This window comes from Natator depressus, chromosome 3 (genome assembly GCF_965152275.1).
Source record: "Natator depressus isolate rNatDep1 chromosome 3, rNatDep2.hap1, whole genome shotgun sequence".
Lineage (NCBI taxonomy): Eukaryota > Metazoa > Chordata > Testudines > Cheloniidae > Natator > Natator depressus.
The window spans coordinates 7,635,043-7,656,647 of record NC_134236.1 but is presented as its reverse complement, the minus strand read 5'-3'; positions in this window follow the sequence as shown (position 1 = coordinate 7,656,647).

Genomic DNA, 21,605 nt, shown 5'->3' with positions numbered 1-21,605 from the left:
TTAGGCAAGTAAACACCTTAACAAACCTGGCCCTGGCCCTGGGGTGAACCGGGTGTGGTGAGAATAAATCCATCCGGAGGACGATAACAACCATCCCTAGCTCCCAGGAGACCAGCACTAATAACAGTGACTGAAACCCCAGCGCCTGGTCAGTGCTGCAAGAGGGAGAAAAATAAATGCCCCCAGTTGTCCCATGCTACACACTGAGAATAGCTGGGCTGAGGTGTCCCGGGACCCCCTTCTCCCAGACCCCTGGCTGTCAGAGCTGGACCCAGCAAACAGAGGAGGTTGTAGGTTAATAGCCAGGAGCACTCTAGGCCTGGGGTTCTCACCTCGTCTAAAAGCCCGCTCAGAAGTGCTGGCTCTCGGGAGCGTTCTCTGGGGGCAGACAGCTGCTGTGGGGCAGAGCTAAGGGAACTCCCCCCCCCCCCCACACACACAGCTCATGAAAGGAAAAGCTATAACTATTCATCACGTCCCCCGGGACAATGAGTGCTGACCGCAGGAGAGACGATAAATCTGGGCCAGGCGATCTTTAGGAAGCGTGTGGGGGCCTCTGATAAATGATCTACGGCCAAATAAATGGCAGGTGGCGAAAGGAGACTGGCTGTTAGCAGCTCTATTATTAACTTCATAATTCGCTGCAGCCGCTCGCAGGCTGGGTGCAGAGGTGCCCGGCTGGTCCCCTGTGAGAAGAGCTGGCCGGTCACAGGCAAGGCTGGGGAGCGCGTGCCAGGCATCCTTTAGGTGGAGTTATGAAACATAACTGTTTCATAACTCCCCAGGAGCGCTCCCCAGTGTCAGGAGGCAAGGACAGTGCTTGTTAACTCCAGGCCGGGATGTATTTATGTCATAGCGTTTCAGGGCAGAAGGGACCAGCGGATCGTCCAGTCTGTCACAGGCCACCAGCACCTGCCCCATACGCCACTGAGCTCTGGCTCAAACCCCTGCTGGCGGAGAGGCAGCTGCTTTAGAAAGCTTCAGAACCTGCTCAGAAGTCACTGATCCCCAGGAGCTGCCAGCTCGTGCTGAGCCGGGCGGTTTGCTGGTACCTAGCAGTCCCACGTGTCTGTCCCGTACTAAGGATGAGAGGGGAGTTCAGTCTTCACAGCTCAACAGTCGTTGCACTGCCCACAAAGGGTTAAAATGGTGCCCATGGGACACTGGCTTCTCTGAGCTGGAAAACGTCCTACCAGAGATCGGACTCCAGCTGAGATCCACTCTTGCTCCCGCTCCTTTTTGAACCGGGGCGTAGAGGCCAAAGGCCCTGGAGCCTGTTCCCCACGTCTGATACTTTGCCTACCCCATTTCCTTAATAACCGACATATTCTCTCTAACGCTGATGACCTTGGGGCTTTTTGCTACTTGGCATGATGGCGTCTGCATCATCTTCTCCCAGGGTCTTCAAATCGCCCTGGGAAACTCCTTGAACGGATGGGATCTAACATTGCCCCTCGATCCAATTCCCCACAGACGTTTTCTTAGCCGCGTTTGGTGCGAAGAAGTGAATAATTCTGGGTACAGCCCCTGTCCAAGTGACACATTCATGCCGAGTTCCTGCAGCTCTGTAGCGGGGTGATCACCCCGCTCCTGCCCTGAGAGGGTCAAAGCAGCCCCGGAGAGGGCTGCGGCTGTGAAAAAGCTAGGCTGATTGGAGGAAAGCAGACGCGGCTCTGGTCAGCCTGATCAGGGCCCAGCTGGCCCTTATAAGAGGGCAGTGGGCCCGAGGCTGACGGTCTCTCTCTAGCTTCTGGAGAGACAGGACCTTGCTGCCTAGGAGCTGGACAGGGTACCTGGAGTGGAGCATGGCTGGGAGAAGGCCAAGGTTGCTCGGGAGCTCCAGCCTGGAAACCCCCCAGGCTGCAGGCCTTGTTAAAGGCTGGGAAGGGTACTGGGGTTGCAAAGGCGCAGCCCAGGGTAGACAAAGGCAGCAAGTCCAAAACCCTCCTTGCTGATGATGAATGGCTTATACATTGCAGTCTGCCCCAGTGAATGGGGGTTAGATGGTGACTGGCAGAAGCCACTGAGGTAAGGTGGGGATAGAGGGTGGGGGGTTCCCCGGGGAAGGGAGACTCAGAGATTGGGGGTTACTGCTGGGGGCAGAACCCTGGTCTAGAAGGGCACCGGGGTCCAGGAGGGACATGGGGCCAGCGGTAGGCAAGACACCGGCCGACAGAGGCACTCCGGAAGCTAGAGAAGCTAATTCCATGGACAACCAGCAGGAGGCGCCATGGTGGTGAGTCCCGCCCCGCCACAGGCTCCGTTAATTCATGCTCCTGTTATCAGACCTCAGCAAGCTTTGGTCCAGTGGCGTAAAATGCAGTCGTGTCTGTGACCCTTGAATGCAAGGCTGGGCGACCATTGGAACATCGGCCTCTGTAACAGATCAGCAGCTTTGATTTAACACGCCAGCTGGGCAGGACCAAAGGTCATTAAAAGCTGCATAACGTGCCCACGGCCTATTCCACAGCTTCATCCCCAGGCCGAGGGCAAAGTGCGACCTAGCGAATTAGCCGGTTAACAAAGGCTGGTTGGTACATTCCAATGTATCGGCGAGTGAACTAGTGCATGGTTCGTCCTCTTCCCACATTGCCAAAGGCGTTCTGGGCAGACTCAGCTGCTGCAGATTCTCAGCCCTGCCGCGGGTCCTTTGGGATTCTTAGAAGTGAACTTACTGTTGCTAAACAAGGTGAAGGCTGGTGACCAATATGCTCTGCTCACAGAGCATAGGTGGAAGCAGTGGGATATTTCCATACGTACCATCATCCCTTATCAACGTCCTTCAGCCATTACTTGGAGGGGCCAGCTCCTGGAGAGAGATGGTGGTTCAGAGTTCTATGCTCACTCAGCCCTAGGTAGCTGAGATAAGACTATTCCTGGGGTTTGCCAGATTGAAACAGGACTAAGACCACCCTGTCATTTCACGCAGATCCAGTATCCTGGCTTCTGACAGTGGCCAGTGCCAGATGCTTCAGAGGGAATAAACAGAACAGGGCAATTTGTTGAGTGATCCATCCCCTTGTCATCCAGTTCCTTGTGTTAGTTTTAAACCTGCTGCCTATTCATTTCCTTGTGTGACCCCTGGTTCTTGTGTTATGTGAAGGGGTAAATAATGCATTGTGGAACTATCCGCCGTGACTCCAAGAGCTGTGTTCAGCTGGGCCTGGTTTCTGTGGGTGGCTTTTCCAGTGAGTTTTAAAGGCCCATTCCCAGTGCTGCTGGAAGTGCCGGCAGCTCAGAGCTGAGTGCGTCTGTGCCTGGATCTGATGAAGTGAGCTGTAGTTCACGAAAGCTTATGCTCTAATAAATTTCTTAGTCTCTAAGGTGCCACAAGTCCTCCTGTTCTTTTTGCGGATACAGACTAACACGGCTGCGACTCTGACACCTGTGCCTGGATTGTCTTTCCCTCCACCCCGAGTGAGAGCAGAGTGAGGGGTTCAGGTTTAGTGACTCCGAGGGCAGCTGGGCTGGGCTGGGCTGCCCCCTCCCCTTTCACAGTTCAGCCCTGCTGATTAAATGTGAACATTTGCCACCGGGAGAGACTTCTGCTGAAATCTGTGGGGTTTTCGCTGTGGAAAGGAAGGGCGTGAGTCCGAGGTTTTCAAAGTGCTGGGAAAAGCAGCTCTGGAGACTGAAGCCCTGGGGATAAGTTCAACACAGCTGGAGACAGTGCTGGCTTCCCCCACACCAGTCCCTGCCCATGTGCCCCCGCCCTGCCCCACAGGGACCAGCCCCTAGTAGGGAAAAAGGAACTCAGCCTCCAGCCGCGGGAGGGGAGGGTCCTCACTGGTGTCAGTCAGCACAACTCCATTGACATCCATGGGCACTTTGCCAGTCCACCCCTTGCTGTACAATAACAACGCTTGTTAGTGGCCTTTTCAGAACGCAGGCACCGTCCACTGGGATCTGAACTGGGACCTTCCCCACTCACTGCATACAAGCCATTGAATGCGCATCAGAGGAAAGCCTTATTCAGGGCAGAGTCCAGCCCCCGGCTGGCAGAGGAACGAGAGTCAGGGCCAGGGCTAGGGCCAGGCACTCGCATGAGACTCAGGAGATGGGGGTCCAACTCTGCGCTGTGCCCCAGACTATGTGACCTTGAGTGAGTCCCTAAGGACCAGATTCACAAGCAATCCCTGCTCCAGTTTAAACACCAGGGTCACAAGCAGAGCAGCTGGCTGCTGAGCACATCTGAAGGTCTGGTCCCAACTGCGGGTGCTGAACACTGGAAAACCTGTCCCTTAAAAAAAACCAAAAAATCCTTCCAGTGCCTCAGTTTCCCCAGCTAGGAAATGAGGAAATGTACATCATAGGGCTCGCGAGCTGGTATGGTGGTGGGGGCCATATAAAGGTGAGAATGTGCCACTTTCTCAAACATCAGTGGGGACCCGTAAGAGGAATGTGGTAATAATGGGGCCTACAAATGTACCCTAATCATGAGCTCCGCTTTGAGGAGTCAGTGAAATATTAATTGGGCCAGGGAAAAGCAAGACTCCCCCTGTAGCCCAGTGATTGGGACGCTCACCTGAGAGGTGGTAGATCCCGGCTGGAACCCCTTCTCCTCATCAGGGAGGGGGAAACTTGCGTCACGTACCTGGTGAGGACCCTAGGCTATGTATTATGCAGGAGAGCCTTCTTCTCCCAGCTGGTTTGTGTCGTTCCACGCAGCTGCTGCGTATGCCTACCGGATTGGGCCCCACAGGCGAATCAGGCAGAGAGCACCCATCTTTCCCTGGTTTGTGAATCACAGCATATCTCTGAGAGCGGGGCGGGGCTTGGCACCGCCTCTCTCATCAGCATCTGGCCTGCTGGCTTTGTGGATCACATTCTTAGGCGCCTCTCCCCACGCCTTTTATAGGGCACCTAGGTCCCTAGCTCAGGCTTTGGGGATCACAGTGTTGTGCCTGTGATTTTCTAGGCACCTAAAAGTTTGGCACTGCGATGCTCATTCCTCATTCTAGTGCTTAGTTGCTCTGTGCCTCAGTTTCCCCATCTCGACAATGGGGATTATCACACCGCCCTGCCTCACAGGGGTGTTGTGAGGAGAAATACATTAAAGGTTGTGAGGGCTTTGTTGTGATGGGGGCCCTATAAGGACCAGAGAGAGAGTTGGCCAAAACCCACTGATTTAGGGGAAAATTGGAAAACAAAGGGGGAACCCATATTGTGCTCGGTTTGACCATGTCTGAATAATTACACAAGGTGCCGGGATTTCAGAGACTCCAGCACAGAGATGCCATCGCTCTCGCAGTAATTGTCCGCATCTCTCGGTGAAGCTCCCGTGACCTATCGCTGTTCTGTGCTTGTCAGCCGTCGCTCGGCATAACGACCTTTTCTTCTCGCCACCCTTCCCCTTTCCCCTGTGGATCTCAGCATCTCGTTCCACTGCACATTCGACACACACAGCTCGTGGAGAAGGAGAACAAGGGGGGAGAGAAAAATCAGACAAAGGAGACGTCCTCCCAGCCCAAGGCCGGGCAGACGAGACAGGCCTCAGCTGGAAACACGGCCTGTTCCAAACCTCACACCTGCGGATCAGCGTCCATCTCGAGCGCCGCCCTCCAGCGCTGCCTTTTCTCTTGCATGATGGGGAAGCTGGTTAATTCGCTCCAGGGTGGTCAGAGGCTTCCTGCTATGTCACAGAACAGCAGCTCCGCGGAGGAGGTCACTGTACACGCTGACACTCACCTCTCCGGGCCCTTGGCGATCGGGTCTTAGGCATGACGGAGCAGCCCGGGACCCCGCTATAAAAAGAGGCTGCGGGGCAGCATGGCTGGGTGTCTGGAGCCAGACCCTCCGTTGGTATAAAGCAGGAGAACTTCATTGGTGTCACTGGAGCTGGGCTGATTTACATCAGCTGAGGATCTGGCCCATCGTTACCAGGCTGAGCGGTCTCTGGGTCGCTGGTTCTGACCCACTTTAGGCTGGCAGTGAAGAGAATTTAGGCCCAACTCTTCCAAAGTGGCCCCTGGTTTGCGGGGGGCTCTTCTCTTTTCTACGCCCAGCTGAGATTCCTGCAGGCAGCTTTTCTGAGGTGCTGAGCACCAGGGGCTGCCGTAGGAGCCAAGTGGAGTTGTGAGTTCTGAGTGCCCAGCACCTCTGCAGCTAGCTCCAAGGTGTAGCATGTTGGATGCCCAGAAACAGGGACGCCCACAAAGCAGGGGCCCTTGGGGGACATACAGGGCTGAGGGATTATCGGCTTCCTTCTGAGCACCCAGATTTCCTATTCGTTTCTCCTTTGAAGAAGAGGTCAGAGGATGTAGGATGACATATTTCTTTTAGTTCAGGCCACGGGGCTGTTTAGGAGCAGTCAGAGGTGACCAGGGACACTGGGTGCCTGACCTGAGACCCTGATTCTCACCCCCACTCCAAAAATTAGATCCCTTTAAGGAGAGCCAATCTGGGCCCTCAGAAAATGGAGGCATCTGAGATCACTAGGCCCGGCTGAAGATCTTGGCTAGGAGGATGAGGGGTGTCATCTCCTGAAGGCCCCAGCAGTCCTGGCACGCAGCACGGTGCAGGCCGAGAAGGAGGGTGGAAGATCTGTTGCGGTGTTTATCGGCCACACTGCAGCCTATGCTCATGCTGTGCTAACTATCCCGTATCTCCAAGTTGTGGTGATTTACTCCGCAAAGCGGCTTCTTGTTCCCTCTGAAATATCCTTCTCTCGGCCACGTGTAACTGGCGCAGATTTGGTTTCGCTGAAGTGTTTCTGCCTAATTCCCCTCGTCCAGTTTCCCCCGGTCTGTTTTCCCCTCGGAGTGAATAATTAGCCTGCTCTTTTGCTCACCACCCTGCCTTTCCTAGGGCGGCTGAAATACCCGCTTCCCAAACACTGGCCTTTGGTCCTGCCTGCTCCATGCCTGAGTGCATCCCTGGCCTCCTACAAGCTAGTGCTCAGCACACGCCAACGCCAGCTGCTTTCGGGTACAGGGTTTCTGTGCGATCGGCCTAGGGCGACTTCTCCAGGCCCTGAGCAGAGCTGTTCTGGCTCCTGACAGCTCACATGGGAAGCTCACCTGGCAGAGCCGCTACCTACAGGCTACGAGGATCCCAAGTGCTTTGGGAAACAAAAAAAAAATCAGACCTCCCCCATGTATGCCTTGCTGACCTTTGGGAGATGCTTATAACCATAGTGATCTCTGGTGGTAACTGGCTGGTGGCCCACTGAACTGCCCTCCTCCTGTGGGAGAGGGCGGGTGTCTGCATATCCCTGTTGGAATTGCCGTTCAGCCTTTCAGCCCCAAATGAGATCAGGAGCCCCCGGTGCACCCACATAGCGAGCGACCCAGTCATTGCCCCGCAGAGCTTTCAGTCTAAGTGTTGGGGAGCGGGGCGTGGGCAGTGTGGCCTAGTGGTCTCAGCAAGCATCAGGAGCAGGGAAATCAAACCCAGAGTAAGAACCAGAGTTAGAGGGCGGATGCCAGAGCCAAGGGTCAAGCCAGAGACAGAACCAGGAATTGGAGCCCAGTGTCAGAACCGAAATCAGGGGTCGAATGCCAGAGCCAAGGGCCAAGCCGGAGTCAGAGTCGAGGCAGGGCCTGGAGCTGCGGACCAGAATGGGGGTGCCTGGAGTGAGGGAAGGCAGGAGAAGGGCTGAGTCCAAGGCAGCAGCAGCAGCCCTCAGCTGGTCTCCTAAGAGCAGATCTGCTGAACCCCTCAGCTGACGGGCGGTTTGGCCAATCAGGTGGCTCAACTGGGGCCCAGCTGGACTCATTAGGCTGGGGAGTTTAAGCAGGCAGCTGTGGGTCCTTATTCCTGACACTAAACACACAGAATGGGCAACAGGTGGGAAGGCAACCAACAGCAGGGAGAAGGAAAGTGACATGTCCAAGGCCACAGAGCAAGTCCGTGGCAGAGCCAGGAAGAGCCACTCCATCTCCTGCCTCTCCATCCAGAAACCAGGCCGCTCTGCCACACACTGATTGCAGAGAACAAGCAGCCCTAGGAACACGCCACCTGCCCACTTACCTCAATGTGGTCCTTGCTAATTTTGCAACTCCTGGATCCAGAATGGGCTTAGCCGGGCTCAGGGGTTGATCTGCTGCCTTTGGTACTCGAAGCCCTTACAAGTGAGGAGCGAGGTACCGGCACTGAAAGGCAGGAGCAGTCACTCGCTCCGCAGTAGCTCACTGGCAGCCCTGGAATCTCCCTTAGCCGGAGAGGGGAGCCCTAGCCAGGCCCATAATTCTTTTATAGTCCACAGCCACCATACGATCAAACTGCATTCACAACCATTCACAACCATTAATTAATCCTCATGTCCATGCAGACAGAGCCCACATCCCTTCCCGCACTCCGAACCCCTTGGCTCCAGCTCGGAGACCCCTCCTGGACCCCAAAACATTCATCCCTGGCCCTACCCAAGAGCCCGTACCACCAGCCGGAGCCCTCATCCCCCCACACCCTAACCCCCTCCCCCAGCCCAGAGCCCTCTCCCATACCCGAACCCCTCATTTCTGGCCCCACTTGGAGCCCGCACCCTGAGTCCAGAGTCCATACCCCCACTCCCGCACCCCAACCACTGCCCCAGCCTGGAGCCTTCTCCTGCACCCCAAACCACTCATCCACAGCCTCACCCCAGAGCCTGCACCCCCAGCCAGAGCCCGCACTCCCCTCCCGCACCCCCCTCTTCTCCAGCCCGATGAAAGTGAATGAGGGTGGGAGAGAGTGTGCTACAGAAGGAGGGGGGATGGAGCAAGCAGGGAGCGGGGCCTCAGAGAAGGGGTGGGGCAGGGGCAGGGCAGGGGTGTTCAGTTTTGTGTGATTCGAAAGTTGGCAGCCCGAGTGGTTGGACTCAGGCCCACATCATGCAGTGTGGACCTGGGGCTCCCACTGCAGTGTAGACATACCCTCCGTGACATTTGCCCAAGTCTGTGGCCAACGTGGGACTTGAATCCAGACCTCCAGCATCCCAAGTCTTAGACACACCACTGCCCTTCCTCTCTGCCAAAGTTATTGTCTCCCAAAGCTCCTCCAGACGTACCTGGGCCTCTTCAGCTGCCCGTTGGCCAGAACCTCTGGAGGCAGCTGAAGAAACGCCCCCCTCCCTCTTCGCACGGCGGGGTCTGACCCCGAGCGCCGTGATAGGGCCTGGACGCCACAACCTGGCCACGCACAAGGAGAGTGCGTCCAGCTGAGCTGCCCAGACACTGGTCTCCCTGCAGAGGGTGACTTGCCGCTTCCTTCCTTCCTGGGGGCTCTGCCACTGCAGTGACCACCTCCAGTGGATTCTGCTTCATTCAGGCAATAGCCGCAGGTCGAGGTAAACCAGTGAATGGGCTTTGACATGTGAACAGCCACTTCTTCCCAACCCCCGCCCCCCCGGACCCCACTCCCTTGGTCCCAGCCCCCAGAGCCCATGCTCCTACTCTTGTGCCCTTGAGGACGGGGATGCCACAGACGGGACGAGGCCTTCCTAGCTCAGTCTAATGCCGCTGGGAAGCGTGGGCGTGACGGTCGGTGGTGCGGAAGTCCTCTTTCTCTCCCTGGAGACGGGGCAGGCAGGGCGCGCTCCCCCCCACTGCCCTGCTCACCTGCCGTGGGCACGGGCCATGCCCTGTCCTGGAGGGACTCTGCTGGGGGCAGAGGGTAGCGCGGAGTTAGTCTCTGTGGCTCCCTCCACCACGGGTGCCTCTGCCAAGACTGCGACTGATGGCAGGTTTTGGTGGCCACACTTTCACTTGGAACTGGACTGAGACCCAACAAACTCACTCCACCTGGAACAGTCATCGCCTGGGCTAGAACCGAACCAGCCAATGAGAGAGTTGAGATCCTCTGTCCCACTGCTACTGAGTCGTCCAGTCCCTCGGGCTCCTGTCAGGAGGAGGGATATGGTTAAATTCTAGGCCTCCCGCTTGGCATAGGCGTGGGAACTACGGGTGCGGGGGGTAGTGGAGGGCTGCAGCAACCCCAGCATTTATGTGGGGCTCCACTGCTGGCCCTGCGCCCAGGGTCCCAGCTGCCAGCCCCGCACCCACCCCTAGCTGTGGCCCCAGCCTCGGCCCCCTTACCCCTGTCCAGGTCCCCCCTCCCGGAGACACATCCCTGCTCCCGGCCCAGGCTCTGGGGGGACAGGTGGACAGGGGTAAGGAGGCTGGCTTTCAGCACCCCCACTATTAAAAGTGTCCAAGCGCCACCTGCCGCTCGGCACAGGCAGGTTTCTCCGGAGAGCGCTGGCATGGGGCTATTCCTCTGAGCTGGTGGAAGGCTGGCTTTGCTCACAGAGCGCGTGACACCCAAGGGAACTTTAACCACCAAGCTGAACGCCGACAGGCTGAGCTGGAGACGGACGAACGGAACAGCCAGCCCAAATCGGACAAATAATCCATCTTGGCTCCAGCCGTGCGGTCAGTCCTGGGGTTTCAAAAGCGGGAACATCCTCCCCCTCCGCAAGATAGCATGCTGACCTGTGTAATGTTATCACGGGGATTCCTTCCTGCTCACTGACGTGGATCCATTTATGCTAGAAGCTCGAATATCGATAGGTGGCCCGTGTCATTCCAAAAGAACTTTCTATCCCCTTGGCCTGGCGGCTGAAATCCTGTCTTCTCCATTAACGGCCTGTGTTCTGAATGGGGCCGATGACACGGAGGGGCAGAACTGGCTGGCAGCATTGTGATAACTGGCCTACAAACGTACCCTGATCGTCAGCTCCCCTGCTGAGAAGTGGGTGAAGGTTCCTGAATGGCCGCAAGGCTCTGTTATATAAAGCTGTTTGAGAAAAAAGGGAGGCGACGGAGGCTGAATGAATTTAAGCAGAACGGGCCTATTGCTCCCGCTCGAGGACTGTGATCAGGTCATGGCTGGTACACAAGAGGAGTGGAAATCAAGGAACCAAAACTGGCCTGTCGGAAATAAGGCCTAACTGGTGGACAGAATCATGAGAGGATGGTTATTCACCCACCGCCTGTTTGGGGCCTGTAGAAAGAGACTTTGGGGGAGAACATAGAAGAACTTTTACCATCACTGTGGCAGCGGTGGAGGTATTGTTGCCATGACACCAGAACTTGCGTGAGGATATCTGATCATGATCGCTGCACCAGCAAGGATCCCCCACGTGTAAGCTCCTGCTCTGTTTCCCCCTCCCTCTTCCACTCCTTTCTGCCCCCACCTTCTTCGTGTCTGCTCTGTGCTCTCTCCTTCTCTTGGCTTTCCACCTGACCCTGAAATCACCTTTGCCGCAGGGCACCAGCACCAGCGAGGTAAGAGGAGAGGGCTTATCTAGCTCGGCCTGGCCTGAGAAGGATCAGTGAATGAGAAGGACCTGATCAGACCAACCAGCTGATGTCTCTGACTGGGGAGGGGAGCCTGAAGTCCAGAACCACAGCTGTCATGGTGACCTGCCTGCTAGCCCAAAGCGTCTGCCCGTGACTGACCAGCCACCCTGTATCCTGAGAACATCCAGAAAAGCCGTATTCCCCCCACCTCTTCTTTCCTGTCTGTGTCAGTGTCTGCTTGTTTGGTCTAAGAGAGACAAGGTGGGTGAGGTAACATCTTTATTGGACCAACTTCTGTTGGTGAAAAAACCAAACTTTTTAGCTATACAGAGCTGTGTTCCAGGTTTTGTGTAAGGCAGGAAAGTGACTATCATTCCCCATTCAGATGGGAACATTAGAACTAATCCCTTTCTCCCCCATCAGGAAGGCTGTTTAACCAATATTCACTGCCTCAAAAAGAAAAGAAAAAAAGGACTTGGACGGGTTTTGATTGTTTGTTTTGCATGAACACATCTATCTGAGTTTCAACGCTCTTTATCTCATTTTGACTCTTTTCCCTTTGTGTGTTTCAGTCAATCAATTTCTAACCTTTGGTCTGAATTTTCTAGTGTGTTTGCCATGGTGCTAAGCAGGCTGAGGTCTCAGTGTACCAAACCCCAGACCTTGTTTAAGACGGTTTAATTTTGGACCATGACTGGGTTATGTTGACACCTTGACTACACGGGCCAAATCTAAATTAATTCAGCAGCCGTGACAAGGTATGGCTCCCAAGTGGGAAAAGCTTTTTTCACTAAACAGAGCCAGGGATCCGTAAAGTCGGGGAGATTATTTTTTTATAACAAAATAAGGTTTTTTAATCTTTATATTAAACAAATTGTCAAGAACCATTTGTCCTCTCATTTGGAGTCTTGTATGGAAGTCATCAAAGAGCAAGGTCTGTGTTATACACCTGGAGTGCCCACAGTAGGTGGAGGCTGCAGATGTGAATCTTAGTCCTAGTCTCTATTCAAGCTGTAAGAAGAAAAGGAGGACTTGTGGCACCTTAGAGACTAACAAATTTATTTGAGCATGAGCTTTCGTGAGCTACAGCTTATGCTCAGATAAATTTGCTAGTCTCTAAGGTGCCACAAGTCCTCCTTTTCTTTTTGCGAATACAGACTAACACAGCTGCTACTCTGAAACGTATTCAAGCTGTGTGTATCATCATCTGTGCAGGCTCCCGGGCATCCTCCCCTATAGCTGTTGTTAACCAGATGGAAGGGGGTGCGAGAGGCTGGTATTCACACTCCCCCTTTGAGACTTTGTCTGTATACAAATGTGTGCATAATTTGTGCTGCAACATTGAGCGCCACCTGACTACCAAGAGCTGAAACAATCAGACCGGGAGGGGCCACCTCCCCAGCCAGAGACTAGCTCCAAGTACCTCCAAGTACAACCTGGAAAAGACAACAGTGGACCATTAAAGTTAATGGGAAAACATTGAAGCAACTTGAAGCTGATAAGAAAAGCCTAGTTGTGGAAAACTAAGGAGGGAATTTTCCCCACCTCCATAACCATGAGTCATCATGCCATGGGGGGCGGGGGGAGGAGAGGAGAACAGGAGAGCAAAAGAGAGAGGGGGAAAAAACCTTTTAAAAACAAAAAACGAGGAGTACTTGTGGCACTTTAGAGACTAAAAAATTTGTTAGTCTCTAAGGTGCCACAAGTACTCCTCGTTCTTTTTGCTGATACAGACTAACATGGCTCCCACTCTGAAACCTTCTAAAAACAGGCTCTTCAGCCTATAATAAATCCCTTATCTTGAGGAAAGCTCCAGAATTTGATGTGGTAGATCCAGCATACAAAAAATGTACTAGTTTTATGATTTCAGTATTCATTTGCCCAGTGATGTTACTGAATTATGAATTTGATTCTGATAGTTATTTCATCATAACTTCCTTTTTCAGGTGCCACCGTTGCTGCTTTGGTGTCATGCCCTCAAATTGAAAGAAACAGGTACTATTTAAAAACCTTGGCAAAAATTCTCCAGTTTGCTGTGATAATCAATGAATTGCCTCTGAGAGGAGACCAAGATACCATAAACAGCAAGGATTTAGATCTTACTCTGAACAGTTCCTCAGGAATTCTCATCAACCTACTTAAGTCTACTGCGGGACAAGATCCAAAATTCAAGGATGCTCTGAAAACCACTCTGAAAAATGCAAAGTACACTTCTGCTGCAATTCAGAATGAAATGATTGATGTGATGAAGAGGATGCTTTTGAAAGTCACTGTTGAAGATACTCAGAAAAGTGGCGAGGTAATATCACGTTTCAGGCAGAAGAACTTGACAAAGGTTGCTGTGAATGTAGAAAATTTGTCCACTGTTTTATACTATTCCACTGATGGCAAAACCAAGGAGAGACTTATTGGAGGTCCAATTGCATGGCCTCACCGCTGAAGATATTACACAATAAATTTGGAAAGACCTCCATGAACTGGCTCTTGATCCTCAAAATACTTTACGTTCTTGCTCTGAGGGTGGGAAAGTTATGTCAGGGTGCAAAGGAGGTGTACAAATGCTTTTACAACACAAAATTAAACAAACAAATACCGTACACACACTGCTTGAATTACCAGTGACATCTGGTGGTTACCCATGTGTGAGAAGAAATCAGCAGTGGCAGATACGTTCTCAAATTGTAAATCTGTACCATTTTTTTTTTCTCGCAGGCATGAATTGAGTGTTCTGTACAAAGGCCAGAACCTGTAAAGATTCACTGAAGCAAGACAGACTGGTCACCTGAAACCTTGGAAATAATCCTTAATAATTTAGAAGAGATTGAGAACATTCTGTCAGACTCTGGGCATGGATCTAGCGACCTGTCCACTGAAACAAGAGGGCTGTGGGAAGTTACAGAATCATCCAAATTCTTGTTCTTCACTGAGGTTCTGAGATTGATTTTGAAAGTATTTTCTCCTGTGAACAATCACTAGCACCCCGCCCTGGATGTGCCTGACCTACAGTTGTTCATTGCCTCCTGTGAGGTGTGTGCCCATGCCAAGATGTCAAGCTACAAGCCTCCCAACCCGGCCACCTCAGACCTGGTGCAGCAGATTGGTGAGGCCCAGGAAGAAACGAAGAAGCACCTGGAAAAGGCAAGAGTGGATTATACGCGGTATGCAGAACAGCATCAACAGCAAGGCCCCACCAATGCAGTGGGATGCCCCATGGACAGACCTGCTCGCAAGCTGCACTTTTGGTTCCTTGGCCCTTTCCAGATCCCGTGACAGGTTAAAACAAATCCTGCGACAGGTTAATCCAGTCATTTTTAAGCTCCAACTACCCCACTCTCTGAAGGTCACCCTGTGCTTCATGTATCACTTTTGAAACCCTACCCAGAAAACCCTTTTCCTCACAGGACGCAGCCACCTCCTCCAGTGGTACAGGGCCACAAAATCCTGGACACTAAAGGTAACCGTGGCAGGCTCGGGTGTCTTGTTGACTGGGAAAGGTGTGGTCCTGAGGAGTGCACCTGGAAGCCTGTGGAAAACATAGATACTCCTATATTTGTGCAAGCGTTCCATAGGAATCACCCTGAAAAACCTGGTCACACGTCACTCTGAGGGTGCCCCTCAGCAAGGGACTGATGGCAGAGACTGTGGGTCTTGAACCCTTGTTTGTACAGGCCATAGGCACTCGTGTGGTCTAAACTGCTATGCAGTGACCATCTAACAGCTGCTGGAATAGGAGCTGAGCTCTGAGAGAGACTGTCAGTTCTGTCATCTGATTGACAGGACTCTGGGGATCCTGATTGGCGCACAGCTTCTATATAAACCCAGCAGAGGAGCAGGAAGTTATCCATGCAAGTGGGATCCCCCTACCCCTGCCTGACTCCTGGTTTTGCCCTCTGGCCCACTTGGGGCTCTGAATTCCTAGTCGCTAATGTGGCCTGACTCCTGCTCTGGTCACTAAGTTAGACGACCCATGCCCTGCTCATGACAACAAGTGGTCCATACTGGAGGGGGAGGGAACTGGCGCAGGGCAGAGGAGTGATCAAAGGCTTCACAGAAGAAGTGAGTTTTTGCTCTGCACATACAGCACCTAACACACTGGGGCCCTGATCCGTGACTAGGGCTCCTAAGTGCTACCAATATACAAATAATAATAATGCCTAGAATCCAGAGGTGCTGAAGGCAGAAAGGGCTACCCCACCTACTCCCAGTCTGAGCCTTGTCACCGAGAGCCCACTGATCAGGCAGGATGAGGGGCGGACGCAGACACAGCCAGGGGACAGTAACTCTTCATCCTTGGTTGAGCGATTTCTGCACAGTCTGCTCCCTAGAGCTGCTGTTCTTGTGAGAGCCGGGCTGCCTCATGAGTGCATCAGGCAGAGTCAAAGAGGGTAAAGGTTACAGTGTGAGGGGAGAGGAGGAACCCAATGGTTCCTGGTCTTGTTGGATGCCCCCAAGGAAATCTTTCAGATCGATTTCTGTGTGAACCTGTGTGGGTAACTGTCTGCTGACAGCATCCACCTCACGTGAAGGGCACCCACAGAGAATCGCGCCTTGAGCGCCTGGATTTCGAGCAGGCTGTTGGAAAAGGTGCCATCAGATGCGATTTCATGGGGTCACTATGGGCTACCTGCCAGCTTTGTGTGTTGGGTGTTTTGGCAGAGTTAGTACTCAGGAAGCAGCTAATTAAATCCAGGCCCTGAACCACATCTCCCACCTCTTCCCTGAGCAGAGAAACATGCCACTGGGCTTTTTTCAGCCCTTGTACTGTGGCTGTGCAGGGCCCTTGGAAATTAAGGAGCCAAGCTCAGGTTACTGCACAGTAACGAACCAAGTAGGGTGTTATGCTGCCCCCTCGTGGATGAAACCGGAGCTGATTGACACTGCCTAGGTGTAGAATCATAGAATATCAGGGTTGGAAGGGACCCCAGGAGGTCATCTAGTCCAACCCCCTGCTCAAAGCAGGACCAATCCCCAGCTAAATCATCCCAGCCAGGGCTTTGTCAAGCCTGACCTTAAAAACTTCTAAGGAAGGAGATTCCACCACCTCCCTAGGTAACGCATTCCAGTGCTTCACCACCCTCTCAGTGAAAAAGTTTTTCCTAATATCCAACCTAAACCTCCCCCATGGCAACTTGAGACCATTACTCCTTGTCCTGTCATCTGCTACCACTGAGAACAGTCTAGATCCATCCTCTTTGGAACCCCCTTTCAGGTAGTTGAAAGCAGCTATCAAATCCCCCCTCATTCTTCTCTTCTGCAGACTAAATAATCCCAGTTCCCTCAGCCTCTCCTCATAAGTCATGTGTTCCAGACCCCTAATCATTTTTGTTGCCCCCTGCTGGACGTTTTCCAATTTTTCCACATGCTTCTTATAGTGTGGGGCCCAAAACTGGACACAGTACTCCAGATGAGGCCTCACCAATGTCGAATAGAGGGGAACGATCACGTCCCTCGATCAGCTGGCAATGCCCATACTTATACATCCCAAAATGCCATTGGCCTTCTTGGCAACAAGGGCACACTGTTGACTCATATCCAGCTTCTCGTCCACTGTAACCCCTGGGTCCTTTTCTGCAGGACTGCTGCTGAGCCATTCGGTCCCTAGTCTGTAGCGGTGCATGGGATTCTTCCGTCCTAAGTGCAGGACTCTGCACTTGTCCTTGTTGAACCTCATCAGATTTCTTTTGGCCCAATGCTCTAATTTGTCTAGGTCCCTCTGTATCCTATCCCTACCCTCCAGCGTATCTACCTCTCCTCCCAGTTTCGTGTCATCTGCAAACTTGCTGAGGGTGCAATCCACCCTCAGCCCCCTAGCTTAGAGCCACATGGCCAGGGAAGGGCCGGGGGCTGAATGGTGGAGGGAGGGAAGGAGAGGGAATGCAGCGTGTGGGGAGGTTGAGGGTGGAAATCTGGCTATGGCCTTGTTCCGCCTTCCCCTGTTCCCTGGCTTTGCTTTTTGCCTCACATCCACTTAGCCCCTGAGCCAGGCTGCTCCCCACCTGTCTCTTGCACTGTGTTTGCCCAGCCCAGTAGGCCCTGATCTCAACTGGGGACTCTGGGGGTCCCTGGCATACAAGCGACAGCTCCTGATGTGAAGGATTTCCTTTGGCTGCATGGGTCCTGTAGGCATTTCAACTCCCTGGGCCAGAGCCATCCATGTTCCAGCTCCCGTCCAGCTGGTGGAGTTTCACTGGCCTCGAATCGGGCCCATGATCTGGGCTTCCTGAGGGCGTTTTGCTGAAACTTCCTCCTGCTCACACAGGTCCAGACTGATAGATGTGTAAGGCCAGAGAGGAGCAGTACGCTGAGTAGTCTGATCTCCTCAGAGCACAGGCCATCACATCTCATCCAGTGATTCCTACATCAGGCCCAGAGCTTCTGGCTGAGCTAGAGCAGATCTGTTAGAAAGAGACACCCAGGCCTGAGTTAAAGACTCTGCACGATGGAGTATCTACCATGTCGCTAGGTGAGCTGCCCCAGTGATGAATTACCCTCCCCAAGGGCCCCCAATCCTCCCACTTTTTGAAAAGGGACAGGCCTGGCCCATCCACTTTTCACCCTGGGATAACCCCCTGCCCCTCCTTTCCCCCCCCACCCCCCAAAGGCCCCGGCCAGGCTGGAAGCTGGAGCCTGGCCTGGATAAGAGCAGCCTGGGGAGCTGCAGACACTCCACCTGCCCGGAGTGGGGCGGCCTGAGAGTAGCCCCAGGCCCATGTCCCCTCTCCACCGGCCTCCCCCCCCGGACCCGATTGTGTGAGGTGCTGGACTAACAGACCAGAAAATGGTCCTCAGCCTAATCTCCAGAGCTCTGTCCTGTCTGATGTTAAACGTCCCAAGTGATGGGTCTCCAGTCCTTTCCCCGGGGACACTGTGTAACCCATGTGCCTAATAGGGAGATAGCTCTTTCAGAGTCCCATTGGTGGGAGGTAGGAGTGAGTTGTGTCTTGGTCATTGTGTTTTTTAAATGTTAGAAAATTTTATTAGCATTTTTGGTAATTGGAACTGCTCATTTGCCAGGAAGGATGATGCCATCAGACTTCTGCTGGAACCAACACATGGCCTGCTCCTTCCCAATTCTGTACTTGGGGTTTTGTGCTTCTTGTCAGCAATGCTGAAGCCCGGCCTGCCCAGAATCACATAGAAATCCAGACCATAGATGCCAATGCTGTGGTCGTATTTAATTCCCAGATCAATGTGCTCCAGATTTAGCACTCCACATCTAGAAGTTCTGGAATTGGGTGTGGTAGTTTTGGGTCTGCTGCAAGAGGTTCCCTGTGGCTGGGCTCAGAGTCCACGAGGGCGAGCAGTCAGGGCAGCTGCTTTGCAAAGGGCCATGTGCCCAGTGTGAGTTGGGAGAAGCTGAGCTCAGGAGCAGGAAGCAGGCTGGTGTCCCAAACTCTGAAGCATTTTGCAGCAAATTAGTGCGATTGTGAACCCTCCACCAGGGAAGCCTGGGCAATGCTAATTGTAGCCACGCGAAATTGGGAGGGAAAAAATAACTTCTGTTTGAACTGTGTGCTTTGAATGTGGTTTTGATTTTAGCCAAATTGCTCGAGTTAAATTGTCTCAACTAGTCGGAGTCACCAACTGTTTGTTAAATGTAGCCATGGGGACAGAGTCGTTTCCATTGTGCTATTCTCAGTTTTGTATTTTCTTGTAATGGGGTTTTCTTTAAACGTGTACACGTAACTGAGTGGCTGGTTGATCAGTTCGCCGGCTGGCTGCCAGTGATTTCAGCAGAGAAGAATCTGCATGGACCCAAATGAAGATCCCTACAAGCCAGGGGAGGGAAGATGTTTTTTTCGCCTCAACAGACTGTCTAGATTTGGTGATCAAAGACTCTGAGACTTAGATTAACTCAGCCTAAGCTTTGGGAACTCTCCGTTTCTTCTCACTGTGTTTCTGTGGGGACCGAACTGTTCAGATTTTAATTTGTTTTCTTTATTTATGTTTATGTATAACGGTGAAGGTAATGTCTGTGGGTCCTAAAATAGCCTTGTCATGCTGTAAAAATTAGATTATTTGTTTCTTTATCATTAGATTTACACAGTTATTTAATTACATTCATTTCTTTAGTTCCTTTTGGTACTTGAAGGAGGGGAGGTTGACCCTGTGCAATCCTTGCCGAAAATCCTTCGAGACAGAACGCTGGGGCTCCAGCTACCTTTCTGTGGGAGTTGGGGTGTTATTTTTTTCGGCACTAGAGAAGGGGAATGAAGTGAACTCTAGCTCACCCAAAGGTGACACCTGCACGGCAGAGACCCATCTCCCTCACGGGAAGGTTTTCCTGACATTCACCCCAGTTGCCCTTGACTCAGTTTGAACCCAGGCTTAGGAGACAGAGCGCGTCTCTGGCCCATCTAGTCTGAGGCAGGTTTCACTGTACATATTAGCTCCTCCCTGCACCTGGACTTCCCAGACTTTCCATCTGTAAGCACCACACCGCCCTGTGCTGCTCCTCTCCAGATGGAGCCAGCTTGTCCCCCTCTGATCGTAAAGCCTCTGGGGCTGGGACTCTGTTGCTGTGTTTGGCCCTGGGCTGTGTACGTGCCTGTAGATCTCTCCAGATGAGCGCACAGAGAGCTCACGTCTGCTGTTGTTGTTGCTCAGTGTTTGTGGGCAGAGGTTGTGTGACACAGTCGCTCTCTTGTAGACTCACACCTGTACCTGGAAGGACTTTGAGAAGATATATCCTGGCTTCCGGAAGTTCTGCACCATCCAGGAGGAGTTGGATCCCACCGGCATGTTCCTGAACGTGTACCTGGAGAAGGTGTTTTATTAAGGGAGGACGGGACACTGGAGAAGAGAAATGAAGCTCGGAGGCCCATCTCTCATGCTCTGTCCTTTAGAGATGGACAGTGCTCCTTGTGAGACTTGCTTCTTCCGTGATGTCCCCCAGATTAGAACCCAACCGTTATCTCTCTGGGCTTCCAGCATGTCCCGTCTCCGTTTCTGTCTCTTAGAGCTGGCAGAGGCTGGTACATAGCAATTTAAACCACAAACCATAAGATAACTCGCTGATATTGAAATGAACTGCCATGTGTGTACGTGTTACTACTGCCCTCTGTTGGGTGGATTGAGAACTGCCATACTGTGTGTTACAAGCCCTGTAGTTTAAATATTTAAGGGAGATCCTCCATCAGAGCAGACTGGTCTGGGCTCTTGGAGAAGGAGGATCTGAAATGTCAATGTGAAATTCTGAGTGTCTGTGCGGTGCAGCATGGAGACCGTCCTGAAGTCTAGGCTAGCAGTGGATTTGTTACCAGGGCTATTTCCCCGTCCCAGATGTAAAAGCTAATTGGGAAGGTGCTGTGCATGAAAGCCAGAGGAGAGCCCAAGCAAGTCAGTAGCAATGAAGGTGCTGCTGCTGTATATTTGGGCCATTAGCCTGCTTGGAGATCGGGCTGCTTCTCAGAGACTGCTCTTGGGTGGCAGCGCTTTGCAAGAGGAATTTCAGAGACACAGCAGGAGAAGCCAGCGAAGGCACATCCTGTCCAGAGAGCGGGTGGCACCGCTTCCTTGCGGTCAGAATCTCACATTCCAGGCTTCTTCAGTAATAACACAGGGAATTTCTGTTCAGGAGCAGCCTTGATGGGTTGATGCAGAATCTGCCAAGGTGCTGAGTGATTTGTTAGAAACCTGCTCATCCAGAGAGCTGCAGGCACTTTACCATGGTGGCTGAGCACCACTGTGCTCAAACTAGGTAGGGAAACCTAGGCACGGAATGTTGACGTGACTTACCCCAGGTTACACAGTAAGTCAGCAGCAGAGCTGGGAACAGACCCCACATCTCCTGAGTGCCAGCCCAGTGCCCTTTCCACTAGACCACACTGCTTCCATAGAGGAACACCAATTCAGCCTTGCTTTGCCAGAGGGACCATCACCTGTCACTGGCCTGGATGGGAAGGGGAATGTGGAGAGCCTAATGTCTCACGAGAGGGTGGGAAGAACTGGAGGTGGGATTTTAAATATCTCATTGGGGTCCCTCTTAATGGTCCTAAGACGTCCTAGGGCAGCACAGCACCCAGTGTCAGGGGATCCGAGTTCCTCTGTTGTAATCAAAGTCTTTGTTTGCTGACCTATAACAGTGATTAATCCGCTTCCCTGGCACAAGCTTTACTGTGTGAGCTAAAGGAGTCACTCCTTTCGCTGGTAGATCTATCAGGCTGTTATCCTCTTTTGTGGACCAGCCACTAGAGGAAGACCCAACTGAGCCAGTGGGTTCCATTTATACGCAGGAGAAAGCAGTGCTGCCCACAGCCGTATGCCCATTAAACCCAGGGGGTATCCCAGAGCGGGGGCAAAAGGGGCAGTTTGTTCCAGGCCCCCTGTTTGAGAGGCTCCCCATACCTGAGTGGCATTGCAATGTGGCGTTGCAGCCTGGCACAC